The sequence below is a fragment of the Crassostrea angulata genome, chromosome 2, assembly GCF_025612915.1.
Source record: "Crassostrea angulata isolate pt1a10 chromosome 2, ASM2561291v2, whole genome shotgun sequence".
Lineage (NCBI taxonomy): Eukaryota > Metazoa > Mollusca > Bivalvia > Ostreida > Ostreidae > Magallana > Magallana angulata.
The window spans coordinates 77,710,352-77,727,363 of NC_069112.1; positions in this window are offsets into that span (position 1 = coordinate 77,710,352).

The following is a 17,012-nucleotide window of genomic DNA, read 5'->3' on the forward strand; positions in this document are numbered from 1 at the left end:
TTCCACTTTCTTTGTATGATCCAAGGGAGTTATTTTAAATTTGAAAGGTTCATTAGCGTTCATGATTCTCGACACCCCGTGACTTCTACTTTTTATGACAGTGCACCACAACATGGCGATTTTAACGCATTGTGAAACAGTTTATATCGCCAAATTGTGGTGTATATCGCTGTGGCCAATGGGTGTACTTTCGGTGTACCAACCCGCAGTTCCCGATTTCATGAAGAGCGGTAAATGTTTAAAAGTTGATCGCCCCCCCCCCCGAAAAAAAAAAAAGAATTGAATTTGTCTCGGTCATTTTCAAGTCGAATACATGCTAAAGTCCACGTCTTTAAGTAATTTATAAGAATGGGCTTGTACGCACTTTCTTTGTATGATCCCAGGTATTTATTTTAAATTTGAAAAGGTTCACTTGCGTGCTTAATGGTTCATCTCATATTCTCCACTGCTCGTCTTATGATTGTATAGAATGCATATTTACAAACTTTAAATACTGTTTTGCAAAATATTTTGCATTGCATGTTTTAAGCACTTGAATGCACGTGCATATCGAAACGTCATCATGTAAAGGTAATGAACCTTTGCTCATTCTTCACAAATTAGATACCTTTGAACCAGCCTACCATGAGGTTGTCATAAGGCTTGGCTCTTAAAATAGAGTTTTTTTGTTTTAAATTCGATTAAACAAGATTTGATAGAGATTATGCAAAGCTACCATTAGACGACATTTTCAAAGATGGCTTCTAGATAACTTCGATTAATACAGACTAACTAATGTATGAATGGATACTTAATATTTATTTTCATGTAAAATAGACTACATGTATACTTTTCTTTTCTTTTTACAGATTTATATAATGTCTCTGAAACAAAAAAAGAAAATCCATAAACAGATGGAATTTAATCATGATGCTTTAAAGTGCTTGATAATATATAGTAGCTATTAAAGTATACATTGTTTCAATGTAACAAATTCGAAAAGTAAGACATACTGTAGTTTATATCTTTCCTTCAAAAATAATGCAATTGCAATTGACTGTTTTGTCTTTAGCAATACAGCAGGCATTCACCTTGTTGAATATATATATCTAAACTGTTGTCATTGAGATTTAGATAAACCATTTGAATTTTTATGAAAAAGAGATCCTTTATCTTTCTCAATTGATACATCACAATTATGCTGATTGCTAGACAAACTCTTGCCCACTTAATTTCTAAATCAGGTATTCCACATTGCTAGAAATAACAAATACGTTTGAGCTGATAGAAAGGATAGCAAAAAAATCTTGAATTAATGTGTGTAACTTTTTTATAATGAACGACATGATGAAAAAAACTATTGTTCCTAAACTTGCTAATTTCGCTCATCATTAACTATTCAACTCAGGTCACCAAGCTGTTCGTCAATTTTGATGCATCGTCTTGGCACCCAATCATGCATATCGTTATCTTTTGAATTGTGCAATTGGATCTCTAAAACGCAGAGCATACCTTTTTTCCAAAAGTTAAAACGCCCTTTTCATTGCATTTCCTTTCGCCCAGTTAAGTTGAACCGCCAGCTTGTCCGATCTTAAATTCGCAGAGAACTGGATATCTTCATTCCACCGACAACTGGATTCATTAATCCATAGTTCGGCGATCTGGATATATCATTTTATTTTACATTCTGTGAGTTTTGGGATTTTCCCCCACTTTGGAATGGTAGAATAATGATCCGGACTTTCCCTAAGAATATCCAGAAGAATCCTATAGTGTATATATGAGGTATGTACATATTCCCCTATAGTTGATTTTCCTCCTACCGCCCGAAGGAATATTACCCTTGTAGACATATATTTATTTCTTTGGCCTATCTGGGAATGCAGGATCAGTTTTAAATGCTGTTTTTGTCATTTTTTTTTTGTCCCGTTGCTTCATGGGTCTATAAAGGTTTTTAAAATTTGATTTGAAAACTTTTTAAAAAATAATCATTTTCACAACCTAATGACCCAAGATAAAGATGAAAACCTTAGTCGAAAGAAGGCTTAAGAATAATTATATGTTGTTTGGCTTCACTTTTATATATTATTCTCAAATTATCATATAATTTAGTTCTGTTATTTGTATAAACATTCAACATAATATACTTATTTTCATAATATGGAACTATACCATTTATTTTCAAAGGCAAAGGTAAGTTACAACGATTTATTAAGCTAACATTAAGACTTTTGTTGACAATAATAATTGCCAAAGACCTATTCATACCCCGGTATTAGTCCAACAGGCAGAAACCTTTTTTTCTACAAGGCGTTATGAAATACGGGTATTTCTTAAGGTGATATCCGCACTCTCATTTTGTGACGTACTTCCTATAGAGATAGACTATCAATTAACATTTAACTTTATAATTTTTTTTCTTTCATAATATTGTTATCTTAAGGCGAAGCGCAATCGCAATAGGCTAGAGCGTTATTTACGAATCTGTAAGTAATGGGATCGAATTCCATTGGGACTTTTATCTTACCTTACCAAACATTTTCAAAACACAAATATTTGCCAAATATTGAGTTTGTAAATTCTAAAACGCGAAATGATTATGTTTGAATTATTGGCCTTTTTCCACATCAACATTTTTAGGTATCACATACCGCCTTAATGGAAACCAGAAACATATTTGAATTAAAGTGTATGTGTACTGTTTTCCATCAAAACTATATGCTACATCACAAATATTTCATCATCTCTGGAAACTTATTTTTGCAAATCATTGCCACGTCGTATAAACTCTAAAGGTGTCCCTAACCGATTAAAATGCATATGTAATGTTTATGCACCGCATGAACATGTGGTGTAATGTGTTATGTACATATAACGCTATATTGAATAATTTGATAGGTTGACTTAGATACAGATGGAACCATCTACGAGATATTATAATTTTTAACTCAAGAAAACTTTGCTGTACACAAAAGGTTCATTAAGCTTAATTGCCTTGACAGGAAAGAGATCACAGAGTTTGACAAGATTTTCCGGTTTGAAAACAAAGTGTGATTTCTTTGCTCAGGTTTGACAAATGACAAAGCTAATGAAACATGTGGGATTTATCATAAAAATGAAATGGATGGCGATACTTACGAGATTTGACTAGTAATGCCTGACAATTGACACCATTTTTCATGGTCTAATCGAATTTCGATGGGGCAATGCATCATAATAATAGGTAAAAAAAACACCTTAACGGTGAATTCAAAAATTCCTTGTGAAAGGAAGGTATGAAAATGAACATGGTTTCACATGAATACACTGAAATTTTACATTTCTTCATTTTTTAAAGAAGAACTTCGCAATCAGCTTCTGGATGTTTTTTCTACAAAATAGTTTATTTAATGTTTGCATTTCCTTAATTTAATTTAGGTGAAGAATATACTAGTTTAGGGTATAAATCATTATTAAAAGATAAATGAAAATTGTGTAATTTAAAAGAAATAATTAAGCAAATTACAAATTGCTGTTTAGGCACATGAGGATCTCAAAGACTGTAAAATTAAATGTCAAAAAAAAAAAAATAAAACTTTAAATTTGTGTTAGAAAAACTAACAAAAAAATATTCATAAATTGCTATTGATGCTTCAATTAAACAACAACTTCAAGTTTTGTAAATGAACACTGATTAGAAATAAACTGCAATTGATCAATCTAATGTTTAGTCACACCCTTACAAACCTCTGACTTGACATTTTTCAAAGTCAATTACATTCCGTCTGTGTATGTAAATCCTATTCCTTTACAAAATTACCCCAAAAATCCAAATGACTATTTTTGAATCTCAATTTCGACACCTGTTCCTATGCCGATGAGAATGACGCCTTTAAAACGATTTAAAAAAACCCTAATATCGTACATGAAAATTAATGTCGATATAGGTCCTAATAAAAAAAAACTATCATATGTCTGCTGAAAGAAAAGCATGACGTAGTGAAGTTTGTTTTTTAAAATAACTATTATAATAAAAAAAAACCAAAAAAACAAACAAACATTGACCATAAATATGTTTTATCCCTTATTTATATATAAAGATAAAACGGTACAAAAAGCGCTGAAAAAATTGTGATTTTTTTAAATTCTTTTACACGAAAAAACTTATGCAATGATGAAAAAATTACTTCCTCATCGTTACAATAGGATGTTGTCTAGATTGTTTATTATGCAGATAATCACTCTGCTGTTCTATAATTAAATGCTCTGTCATTTGTAGCTGTGTTTGTTGACACATCTAATTAAAAGAAAATTTACATTTCTTCCTCAAAAAGACCCTGTGTCATCAGTATGGTGTTTGCGACCATATTAAGATTAATTAGTTTTATACATTTTAATATTTTTAGAGCATTTGCTCCATACACGGTGATAAGGCCCAATTTGCTTATTTTTTTTACCTTTGCACATTTTTATCCTGTGTTTCCTTTTTAGGCGTTATCTATTCAGGAATCTGAACAAACATCTAAAAAATGGTTCCTTTATTATTTTGTATGCAGATAAAAACACCCATATTTCATCTTATTTCTGGTTAAAAAAAGATAATAATCTATTAGTAACAATTACAATTCTTGTAAGAGAGCAATTTTAAAGGTAACCATTGTTGATCAAAGTTATTCAAAATATGCAGTTAAAACAAGTTTATAAATTATTTTGAAATTTATTTTTAAAAATGATTTAAAAAATCTAATTATCTTTATCTTTATAAATAGAAGTTTTATGATATCAGGAATTTAGTTTGATCACCGTGGTTAGTGATACTCGGTATCTACGGTTACTGTGTGATGTTCAGCGTTTGTTTAATGGTTGCTTTCACTTTGATTAATGTTTGTAGACTCCAAGATTTTATAGCTATTGTTTGTTAAATATAAGTGTCCTGGTGTTTTGTTGTTTCGTTAGTAATCTATTTGACAAAGGTCAAGAAATGATTGACTAAATATATGTAGAAAAAAAGAAAGGAATATAGATTTTTTTTTTCAAAAGCATGTGACATTATATTAGGTAAACTGAATTCTGTATATGTTAAACACGTTTTGAAGAAGTCATAGTTATTGCAACATTGTAACATATTTAACTTATCCACTTACAAAAAAGTAATAAATTGCATCATTGACATTTGTTAATTCTAATGTTTGATAAATGATTTATCTTTCATACATGTAATTACTCACGCGTGAACCTTGGTCTAAAGGTCCCTCTACAAATGACACAATATTCTTTTTCCTTTATATTTTCGATTGCTCGTTTGGAACATACGATAGTTGAATCATTTATTGTTTCTCAGGTAAGAATAATTTTAAAAAAACTAGATAATCTTGCAATAAGATTAAAATTTCATAAGATTTCATACAGAACGAAGAAATTCTTTTATTTTAGATAAAATGATTTTACAAAGAACGAAGAAATTCTTTTATTTTAGATAAAATGATTTTATAAAGAACGAAGATATTCTTTTATTTTAAATAAAATGAACCATTTCAAATTTGATCTTCAACCGATTTTATTTGAGTTATTACTGTTATTAAAATTAAGGCTATGGAGCTGAGATTACGAGGAAGACTTGGTCAGTAGGGGTTAATTCTAATGGTTGTTAAGATAAAACTCTACTGCCCTGGGCTGCGTTTTACAAAAGACCTTAAGACTAAATTAATGAATGTTAATTAATCACAATCTTATCAATGTTTTATTCTTATGGCTGTAAAATATAACTATGGATATTGAAATGGTTGTATATAATTGGTTTTGTCTACGTTTTCTCCATTTAAGATTATTCCATCAGGCTGAAAATATTTACGACTTGTCGTAAGTTCTTTTGTAAAACGCAGTCCTGCTTGTTAAGCCTTTGTCTTATCATTAAGAAATGGAAAAAAAAATCATATTAGGGAATATTAACCATGTGTTTTATGGTTAACATTAAATTTTGATCTTTTGCTGTTTTTAATGGCCCAGTCTTAAATTCTCTGATAGCTGCACCGATAATACAAGGTGTTGTCAAACATACAATGAGTAAATATTGTTATGCAAATATATGTTAGTTTTTATTTGCAACAAATATATTTTCACTTCTTATCAAAGACATTCTAAGGTATTCGATCTTACAAGTTCAAATGCAATTTTTGACCGACCATCTAAGCCTACTACATGATATTAACTATGCGTATTATGTTCAACATTCAATTTTGACTTACTGCTGATTTAAATCGCTCATTCTTAACTTCTCTGATAACACAAATTGTTGTCAAACATATAGTGATTTAATGTTGTCGGCTTAGTTTTCAATTGCAACAGAAAACGAAAATAAGCATTTTTCCATCCTATCAAAAACATTATTGGGCATTTGATTTGACAAGTTAAAATGCAATTTAGACATAAGGCTACCAACTTAACCTACTACTTGTATTTTTCATCAAGCGTCAATGCAGAAAATACTTTGCGGTAATTGGTTGAAAAGTCACCAAAAAAAAAAAAATAATAATAATGGACCTCGTGAATAGCAACGACCGCGTTGTGATATAAGTCAAGTTGTTTTTACAATGGATATGTTCATAAGATTAAGAATTCTCAATGATGTACCTTCTGAAATAAAGCAAGGGTCAGCGAACTCCAGGATACAGAACAAGGTGACATTTATTGTAATAGATTAATTTATTCATTAACAAAATAAAATTGTACCAAAAAAGCAATAAAATGCTGAATGACTACAATGACATGGAAATACTTTTTATATGAAAGCAAAATATTTTTTCCCGCCCTTGATGAAAAAAGACGTTGCTCAAATAATTGGTTGACCCTCCTTTACTGTATTTAACACCAAAAATCCTGAAAGCGACACTTGGGTCATCAAAAGCGAGAGTTTTATTTTTATTTTATTTTTACGATGCTCGAATAGAATCCAGATCTGTATAAAACGTATCAACACTTGTCATCGCCTACTAATGCCCTGATGACATATGTCCCTCTACTCTAACATGTATTTTTATAGAATCTACAAAAAAATTAATTTTATTTTTGTGACATTTTAATTACAATTTCTGCACGAATTTATCATTAAAACCCTACGATATAGAAACCCTTTTACAAGGCTAACAGAGTTGTGCGTATACAATAGAAAAGGCTGCCACATTGTTTAAAGTATAGTTTAAGAAACGTGTTTAAAGTCCTTATAAATTCTTTTCTTCTGGTAATTTTACATTGGGTGTGTTTCTTTACATGGAACTTATTGTAATGGTTTTTTGGCATATCTAAAAACGGAAATCATTTGTTTTATTTATTGAAATAAATTAATTGAAGTAATTAATTCACTGTGACGATCCTGAATCTTTTTGAGTTTATCCGTTTTATCTATATTAAACGGTTTACCATTTAAGTTTTGCATAATGGGCCATTCAAAATAGCTCTATATGATACATTCTGCATTGCTTAAAAATCCTTTTCATAAAAATGTAAGAAGAAAAAGGCTAAATGGCCCCAATTTAAATAAAATCAACAACAACACACAAGCAATTAGAATCAACCAAGCACCAGTGCTGACATCTGGTCATTCAAAAGAGTTAATGTTAAAGGGCTTAATGGCCTCCATTTAAATAAACACGGCTATAAAACAACAAGATACATCGGGTCATTAGTCGGTCCTGACACTTATCAGCCGGGTCAGTTACGACTCCCCCTATATAGGAACTCTTTTGTGTCTGAAGTTTGCATAACGTGATAGCATATTAAAGTTAATTTTTAACTCGATGTCATTTGCTGGCACCGTTTTGCTACATAATAATGCAAAATAGACATAAATTTGACACAAAAACTGAAAGAAGAATTAATTTTTTTGTCACAATGCTTTCTTTGATTGGAACAAGTATTAAGGTTGTGCATTTTCAGTATCGTTACATTGTCTACATTCTTAAAGCTGAAGTTCTTTCACTCACGTCTGGATGAACATACTTGTTTGAACTTTTCAGAAAAATCAAACAAAACAATTTAAACAATCAATCAGGTCTTATTTCTAATTCCACATTTACTAGGAGTGTGTAATGCTATTAAATTTCATCAATGGTTTCTATACTTGTAACGAATATTCCCAAATGTTTTGATTGATTGCGCCCTTAGTACCTTTTGTCACGGCATTTCTTTACAGTGAAGTCAATGCCACTGCGCATAATTGATTTGTAACTACTGATCCATGATGATGTCAAACCATGACGTCATCATTCTCATTATTTTGATGAGTGTTTGAATGTTTTTAAGCAATACAAGAGAGTTTAATCCACTTTTGTACTTCTTAAACACATTTATTTTAGGAACAAAGCATTAAGGTAATTTCATTTCAAAGTAGTGTTTCCTACTGAACTTATTTCTGCTTAAATATACATTACCCCAAAAAGAGAAAAAGGGGGTTTACGGACTAGTCGCACAAGATAGAATCTTGGAATTCGTGTCAAAGGGCTCTATATCTCCAGGGGTCAACTGTTAAACCAAGATACTTCACGGAAAAAAAAACAATCATGAACTTTCATTAACACCTGTAGACCAAAATGATTGATTTAAAAACAAAAAGATGAATGATGCTTTTAAAAGAGTAAATAGTATATCCTTGAAACTCGTTCATTAGTGTGTCTACGGTTTTTAAAAATTCTCTTTATATAGCTCAACCAACCCCATCCTCTGAAACATTAACATAAACATTGACATAACAAAAAGCGTCCATGTCTGATATTTGATAAATTTTATTTTTGATGGAGCATATACTAACTAGTTGCAACTGTAACCTGGGAGTTACATCATATTGTTTTTCAATGGTTGTAATCAGCCACAAAATTGATATTTACTTTATTATACTGAATGTCTGAATTTTAAAGAAAATTTTACTGCTTTTATATTGAAATGAAGTAAATTCTACGGCAAACCGTACGCGCATGATTTACGCGCATGTAACAATTCGTTGTGTTACCCGTTGCCAAGTGTGTTGCTAACGCTGAGGGTAATAGAACGGATTACCAACTGCGTCTAAACCAATTAGATTTCAGTATTTAACATGAAAGTATAATAAAACATTGATAGCAGGGCTTTCAGGGTGGTCATTGCTACGCTAGTACGAGTTTTAGAGTTGAATCAACTAAGACATATGCCGTTTCACGTCCATCAAATCCTATTCCTACAAACGCTATATTCAGTCATTTCTTTAAATATATTGCAATTGGCACGTGAAGTGCGATCCTGTTTTGTCAGATCAAGTCTCAATCACAGATAAATTAAACACACTTAAGTTACAACTATTTTAAATAGGATCTGATATCAAACACAAACTTCAAATCATGTGTAACACCTGACATGAAGTTTACCAGTGGAGCAAGTTAATTAACACATGGACAACTGCTCGACCAATCACTCCCCATTTTTAGACTTATTGACATGCATGCATGTTTCTACAATCTCATCTGCTGCTTTGTCATTATAAATGAGGATAAGTCATGTGGTGTTATCAGGGGTTATATAGATGCCACCACATGTTAGTTATAAGATATGTGGTGTTTTTTGAGTTATATAGATGCTACCACATGTTCGTTATAATACATGTTGTGTTTTGGGGGTTATATAGAATCCTCCTCATGTTTGTTATAAGACATGTTGTGTTTTGGGGGTTATATAGAATCCTCCTCATGTTAAGTGCTGGACATGTTGTGTTTGCGGGGTTATATAGATGCCTCCTCATGTTAAGTATAATACATGTTGTGTTTGCGGGGTTATATAGATGCCACCATATGTTAGTTATAAGACATGTTGTGTTTTGGGGGTTATATAGATGCCACCATATGTAAGTTATAAGACATGTGGTGTTTTGGGTGCTATATAGATGCCACCACGGGTTAGTTATAAGACATGTGGTGTTTTGGGGGTTATATAGATGCCACCATGTGTTAGTTATAAGACATGTGGTGTTTTGTGGGTTATATAGATGACTCCACATGTTAAGTATAAGACATGTGGTGTTATTCAGAGTTATCTTGATGACTCCACATGTTAAGTCTAAGACATGTGGTGTTATTCAGAGTTATATAGATGCCTCCACATGTTAAGTGTTAGTCGTGTGGTGTTATTCAGGGCTATATAGATGTCTCCACATGTTAGATATTAGACATGTGGTGCTATTTATAGTTATATAGATGACTTTACATGTTAAGTACGAGATATATGTTGTTCAATATATAGAAGCTTTCACTTGTTAAGTATGAGACCACTGCAAAGAAGTCAAAAATAACTTAATTAATCACATTCTCTTCCTTTTCTTCACTGGAGTTCTGGGAATCTCTGAATGTGATGTGTACTATCGTTATATAACGAGTTCTTAATTTCAGAATATTAAGGTAGCATTTTATGGAAATAAATCTTACCTTAATTATATGAAGAATTAAAAAATTATTAAAGTGGCATCCTAATATATATCAATTAAACTGTCAAAGCATTAAAGAAAGAATTAAAGAAACAAAGCAAGTGAGGAAAAATGTTTATAACTATATGTTTGCCGACTTATGCATCTATATTGATATAATAAATGACTTTAAATTGCGAGTTTTGGGTTTTTTTTAACCTGAGAACGACAGATGTAGCATTGCTTTGATGTTTCGACATTCCATCATGGAATTATGGTAAAACATATTGCCATATTCGTCTAATTAAAATTTAATCAATGAACAAACAAAAATCATCAAAAGCTTCCTCTCTATCTATTGAGTATTGTGTTTCATCATTCCACGCTTAAAACACAACCCACGTATTTAAAAAAAACCAAAGAATCATTCCCTATTGATTTTATTATGGACAAAGTGATGATGATAAATAAGATAAAAAATATGAATCATGTGATTGATACATTGTACTGAACAGCAATAAGATGCTTATTCTGCTACTTAATGTTCTTCTAAACAGTACTAAATAATGCTATGCTACACTGTGCTATATGATGCTATGTTACACTGTGCTATGCAATGCTTACTCTTTGACACTTAATTATACAACATTCTATTGCACAAATGTTCTAAATTGGACAAGCACTGATATGCTAAACGATACTGTGCTACAAAATTGCAAACTACACTGTGCTACATAATTGTAAACTACACTGTGCTATATAATGCTATATTACTCTGTGCTACATAATTGTAAACTACACTGTGCTATATAATGCTATACTACAATTTGCTATTCAATGCTTTCTTTTTGACAGTTAATTATACAAAATTATTTTGCACACATATTCTAAATTGGACAAGCACTGATATGCTAAACGATACTGTGCTACTAAATTGTAAACTACACTGTGCTACAAAATTGTAAACTACACTGTACTATATACTGCTATGTTACACTGTGCTACAAAATGGTAAACTACACTGTGCTATATAATTGGTAACTACACTGTGCTATATAATGCTATGTTACACTGTGCTACATAATTGTAAACGACACTGTGCTATATAATGCTATGTTACACTGTGCTACATAATTGTAAACTACACTGTGCTATATAATGCTATGTTACACTGTGCTACATAATTGTAAACTAAACTGTGCTATATAATGCTATGCTACACTGTGCTACAAAATACTATACTACACTTTGCTATTCAATGCTTACTCTTTGACGGTTAATTATACAAAATTCTTTTGCACACATATTCTAAATTGGACAAGCACTGATATGCTAAACGATACTGCGCTACTAAATTGTAAACTACACTGTGCTACAAAATTGTAAACTACACTGTGCTATATAATGCTATGTTACACTGTGCTACAGAATGGTAAACTACACTGTGCTATATAATTGGTAACTACACTGTGCTATATAATGCTATGTTACACTGTACTACATAATTGTAAACGACACTGTGCTATATAATGCTGTGTTACACTGTGCTACATAATTGTGAACTACACTGTGCTATATAATGCTATGTTACACTGTGCTACACAATTGTAAACTAAACTGTGCTATATAATGCTATGCTACACTGTGCTACAAAATGCTATACTACACTTTGCTATTCAATGCTTACTCTTTGACAGTTTATTATACAAAATTCTATTGCACACATATTCTAAATTGGACATGCACTGATATGCTAAACGATACTTTTATTTCCTTGACTAGACTAAACTCTACTTTATCACATAGAACAAATGCTATACTAAACAACAATATACTAGAGAATACTAGATAATATAATTCTATATATACTATATTTTTTCTCTACCTAACTATTTTCTTGAGGGGTTTATTTCCCTATACCAAACGTAACCGGACTAAATCATACCATTCTACACTTTAGAGCAACACTACATAACAATATACTATAGGGTTCTAGATAATTTCATTATACACAATATTTAAGAATAACAATATTCTTGAGCTGTTTTTTTTGTTCCGATACCATACGTAACCGTATCATATCGTACCATACTACACTGTAGAACTACACGGCGTTATCCCCCCCCCCCCCCATCCACAATCACAATAGAGAATGATTGACTTAAATTACCAACAGTATCTCTATGAAGATAATGACCTTACTTTCAGTTTCCTGGTGTTATCCAATATATTTTGTTCTAATTTAAACATTAAATATTTTATACAAATGTTTGCGCAAACTTGATGACGAATGTTTTCTGCCACCATAAATTAGTGCATGTATATCTTTTTGTCGTCTTCACGATACTGTTCTCGCGTTAGATGATACTTCACGGCGTATCATTGTAACATTGGGATAGATAAGCTTGTCATAAACAAATTTGACAAGTTAATGGGATGCTAATTAAAATCGTCCGATATAAAAAGCGCGATATAGGTTTTTGTGATTGAAGACATTTTTTAGTACTGGAGAGACCGCCGATCATTTTTTATATTTCATTTCGTATCTATAAAAATATCGCCATTTGTGTGTTCCGCATACTACAGTTTATTTTGGAATCAAAAAGTTACTCAAACGTATTTGAAGAGGTGATTAGTATCAACACGTGAATATTACAACGAAATAAGATTTCTTTAAAAAAAAAATATGTAAAAATGATAAAGGAATTTAAGTAAGAATTTCACCCTGGAGTTCCACATCTATTCTGTTACCAACGAAATATCGTGAACTTCTAACCAGGATTAATCAAGCCATCGATTGTCTTTTACATATCTTTCTCATAGTTTTACTTGGATTAACGTTCGAAAAGAAAATTAACACAACAGTATCAGCAGTACAATGTTCGACAGTTTGTCCAGGCTGATTTGAACTACTTTATGTATCCGTACTGACAATCAAGAAAAACTGCAGGAGGAAATATATTTTTTTCATCTAGTGTTTCTTAAAAAGACTAATACATTTTATCAGTGAAGTAACGTTAAAACGGTACAGTTTCTAATCCATCGTATATATTCAAGGGTTTAACAACTGTCAAGCTATTCGCTGCTACAGTTCTGTTGATAGTAAAGGGACTGTCTGAGACTTGACTCTTTTCGCTTCCTCTAGGAATAGAAATTAAGAAATTAAACATTACCTGCAGACAGCTGTTCCGTTAACGCCCTAACGTAAAGTCGTGTGCTGTCATTAAAGTTCATTAAATCCGCTACATTACAAATCCAAAGGAGAGAGGATTATCTTTGTGAGGGCATTTATCGTCGGGTTCAGTACATGTAATTGGAGACTGGATTTTTTTAAAATTCCATCTGTTGAAATCTGCAGGTAATTAATTAAGTTTGCACCATACTTTTATTTGTTTTTTGCAGTTTCGAGGCCATGGTTTGTTCCATTTAAATTTTATTCTTCTTGCAATGTTTATTAATTGCATGACATGAAACAATTGAAACAAAGTTATTAAGATAACAAATCAGAATCACTTTCACATCATTAGAAAGCTAGAAGCAAGCAGTTACTTATTACTGCTTTTCATTGCTTCTCATATTGTATATAACATATGACGTTGTGTAAGATATTTACCTGCAGAGCGACACTGACTGAATGTCTGCGCTGCATTTGAAATAAAGATTGAAGTATGAATTGAAATTGTGTATCAAATTTACTTTGATTTTAATAATTACCACAATAACCCTAATAAGATTTACTTTTTGAATCATAAAACCAAAACAAAAAGAACTATTGTCTATTTTATGTATATACATCCTACAACAGGGTTTAGGGTTCTTGAACTCAAAATAATAATTCAGGTGTTTCTTTTAAAAATAGTTCTTTCGATGTCTTCTATTTTCATTGTTATTTGTAATCATGCTTTGACATTTTGACCACATTTTTTTTTATTCATGTTTGCTTAGGGAAGCTGGGTGGTCAAAGGATTAACCATCTAAATTGCCTTACACTTTGACAACTGATAGTTTAAGCCATAGAAAAACATTCAGTGAAGAAAAAACTCAATAACGTTTAGCTTTAACATTTGGTAATTTTCCGATTTCTTAATACAAAGCTTTTCCCTTTTGGAATAAAATGGCCAAGAACAAGAATCCTTTAATTTACTCTTACTCAGTCAAACTCTACTCCAAACCAAACCCCTAACCCTAAACCTAGCCCCAACCCTCTAACCCTAACCTAATTTTATGTACATTTTTCTTTTAACAGGCAGGACTGGTAGCTATACAGCTTGTATAGAAGTATGGGGAGACTTTCTGTGACTGTAGCTTGCATTATCATACAGGTAAGATTATCGAATACCATAACACTTTACCCTACAGGATCCACCCTATTTCACATATTCACTGTACATTGTACAACTTTATAGCATTATTATAAAATTCTATCATATTTGATAAACATTTCCTCATCTTTCACGAGAAGTTTTAACATCTTTGTTTATTCTTAATCGTGATCTTATGTTAATTAGACGGTGCAAAAACTGACAGAGTTCTTTATTAACCAAAACCTCATGGGAAACCACGGTTTTGTATTTTCACTCTTAAATTTAAAAACAACGGCCCAAACTTTTTTTTTCTGTCAAATCGCAGGACAAGATGATTTTTTAAAAAGATATTTAAAGAAATGAATTTCTTACGTTCTATTTCAATACTAAAAATATAAACAGGTAAACCCCATACAGACTTGAAGGTGTTTTTCTTATATATACATATTAATCATTATTTCCATCTTACGTTTACTTGGTATTTATGAAGAATTAGGATATAAAGCACATTTAGAATAAAAGAGTAATTAGCACGACTTGCTGGGAAGATATTAATGTTAATAAATCAAACATGACTTCTGTTTCCTCTTGAACATTTTTCTCACAATTTTTTTAAACAAAGAATAAAGATGACCGCTTTTTCTTAAATACTTCCTTTTTTAAAAAAGTAAATGGATAAATAAAAACAAACAAGAACAGAACAAATATCCTTTCAATAGTTAGATCTGGTGTAGTTGTTAACCAGGATTTAGAAATATAAGTTTATTGGCCTTGTTTGTCCCTTAATTGCATAAAGTTTCAAATTAATTATCTAAATCACGTTTATTTTTGCGACTTTTTTGTAACGAAAACAGTTTACATTGAAATCATTTTAATGTTTGGTTACTGTGATATGAAGAAAGATACGTGACTTATGGTGACAGATGAACCCCGCTGCAAATCTAGAACAGTTATGGATGCATATAGATACATACAGAGATTATAACGTGTCCCATTGTAAGAATCTTAATTAAGGAGTAAAACACAATATACTTTGTGTTAAAAATGTCCAAGTATTTGTTGATAAAACAAAATACCTCAAGATCAATTTTAATGTAACAATCAAAATTTGGTGGTGACAATTGTTACCGATTTTCTTTGCATTATACAGTTTGATACTCCCTGATGAGTAAAAATGCTTAACACAATTTATCTGTTGCCATGTGGTAAACATATTTTAACACAATCCATGGCGTTTAAAATGTGTCAACAGTATTTATCAACGTATGAATTGTGAAATAAACGAGTTTGTATGTTGTTAGATCTATAAATATATTTTGATATAAAATAAGAACACTGGTTACACTCCTACAAAACACAATACATTGAACATATTGAAATCTGAATCATAAATCATCGATCAAGTCAATATATTGACTAATGTATGTTCAATAACAATATATCGCTTTAATGTTTTATAAACTTACTTTATTTTAAACATTATTGTTAAAAAAAACAAAACGAACAAAAACACACCTTTTACACCTTGGTATAAAAGAAATAATAACTTAATAATGTATCTTTTTAACGATTTCAGTTCCTTGAGGTACATATATTTTGATCTTATGAACATTCAATCAGCAAATCATATTTAATGACGGTAGTTACGTATATCACACGGGGAAAACACAAGATCTAAGTCGGAAATAAAACCCAATTACCATAAAGTTAAAAGAAATCCTCTGATAACTGTCTTTGACTATTGACAAGTCATAGAAAACCGCTTGTCAGGGCCTTGGTACCTACGTAAAAAGCTCACATCAATACGTTCTAGCCATGGGAGGGCAGTTTGGTGGTTAATTAATGAATTTGGCGGTCTATCATATGTTAATTAATAAACTTCATTGCTTGACTTTGACATCATTAAGCGTTAACATCTTATCATTTGTTTTTAATTGTTTATGAGTTGTTTATCGATTTACCTATTCCTTCCTGAATATGTGTAGAAAATGTTCACCTGATATGAACGATGTCTGTTGATCTACTGCTCAAAAACAAGAATAGACTGGTGAAATATTTAACGTAATATCTTGCACTTTGAACAATAGGTAACTCTTTAGAGCAGGGAGAAAAATTGGGCAGGGTAGTATCAATATTAAATCTTTGCAGTCCATAGTCTAAAAATACATGGTTAGAATTATGACGGCCACCAATAGCTAGAGCAACACAGTAGGTAAGGGGTAGGGGTAATATTATAGCGAATTGTGTTATCTATAGTCCTAGATTTTACCGCTCGCCTATATAACGTTCTGTTTAGTATGTTGATAACATGTCTTCATACAGATTGGTCC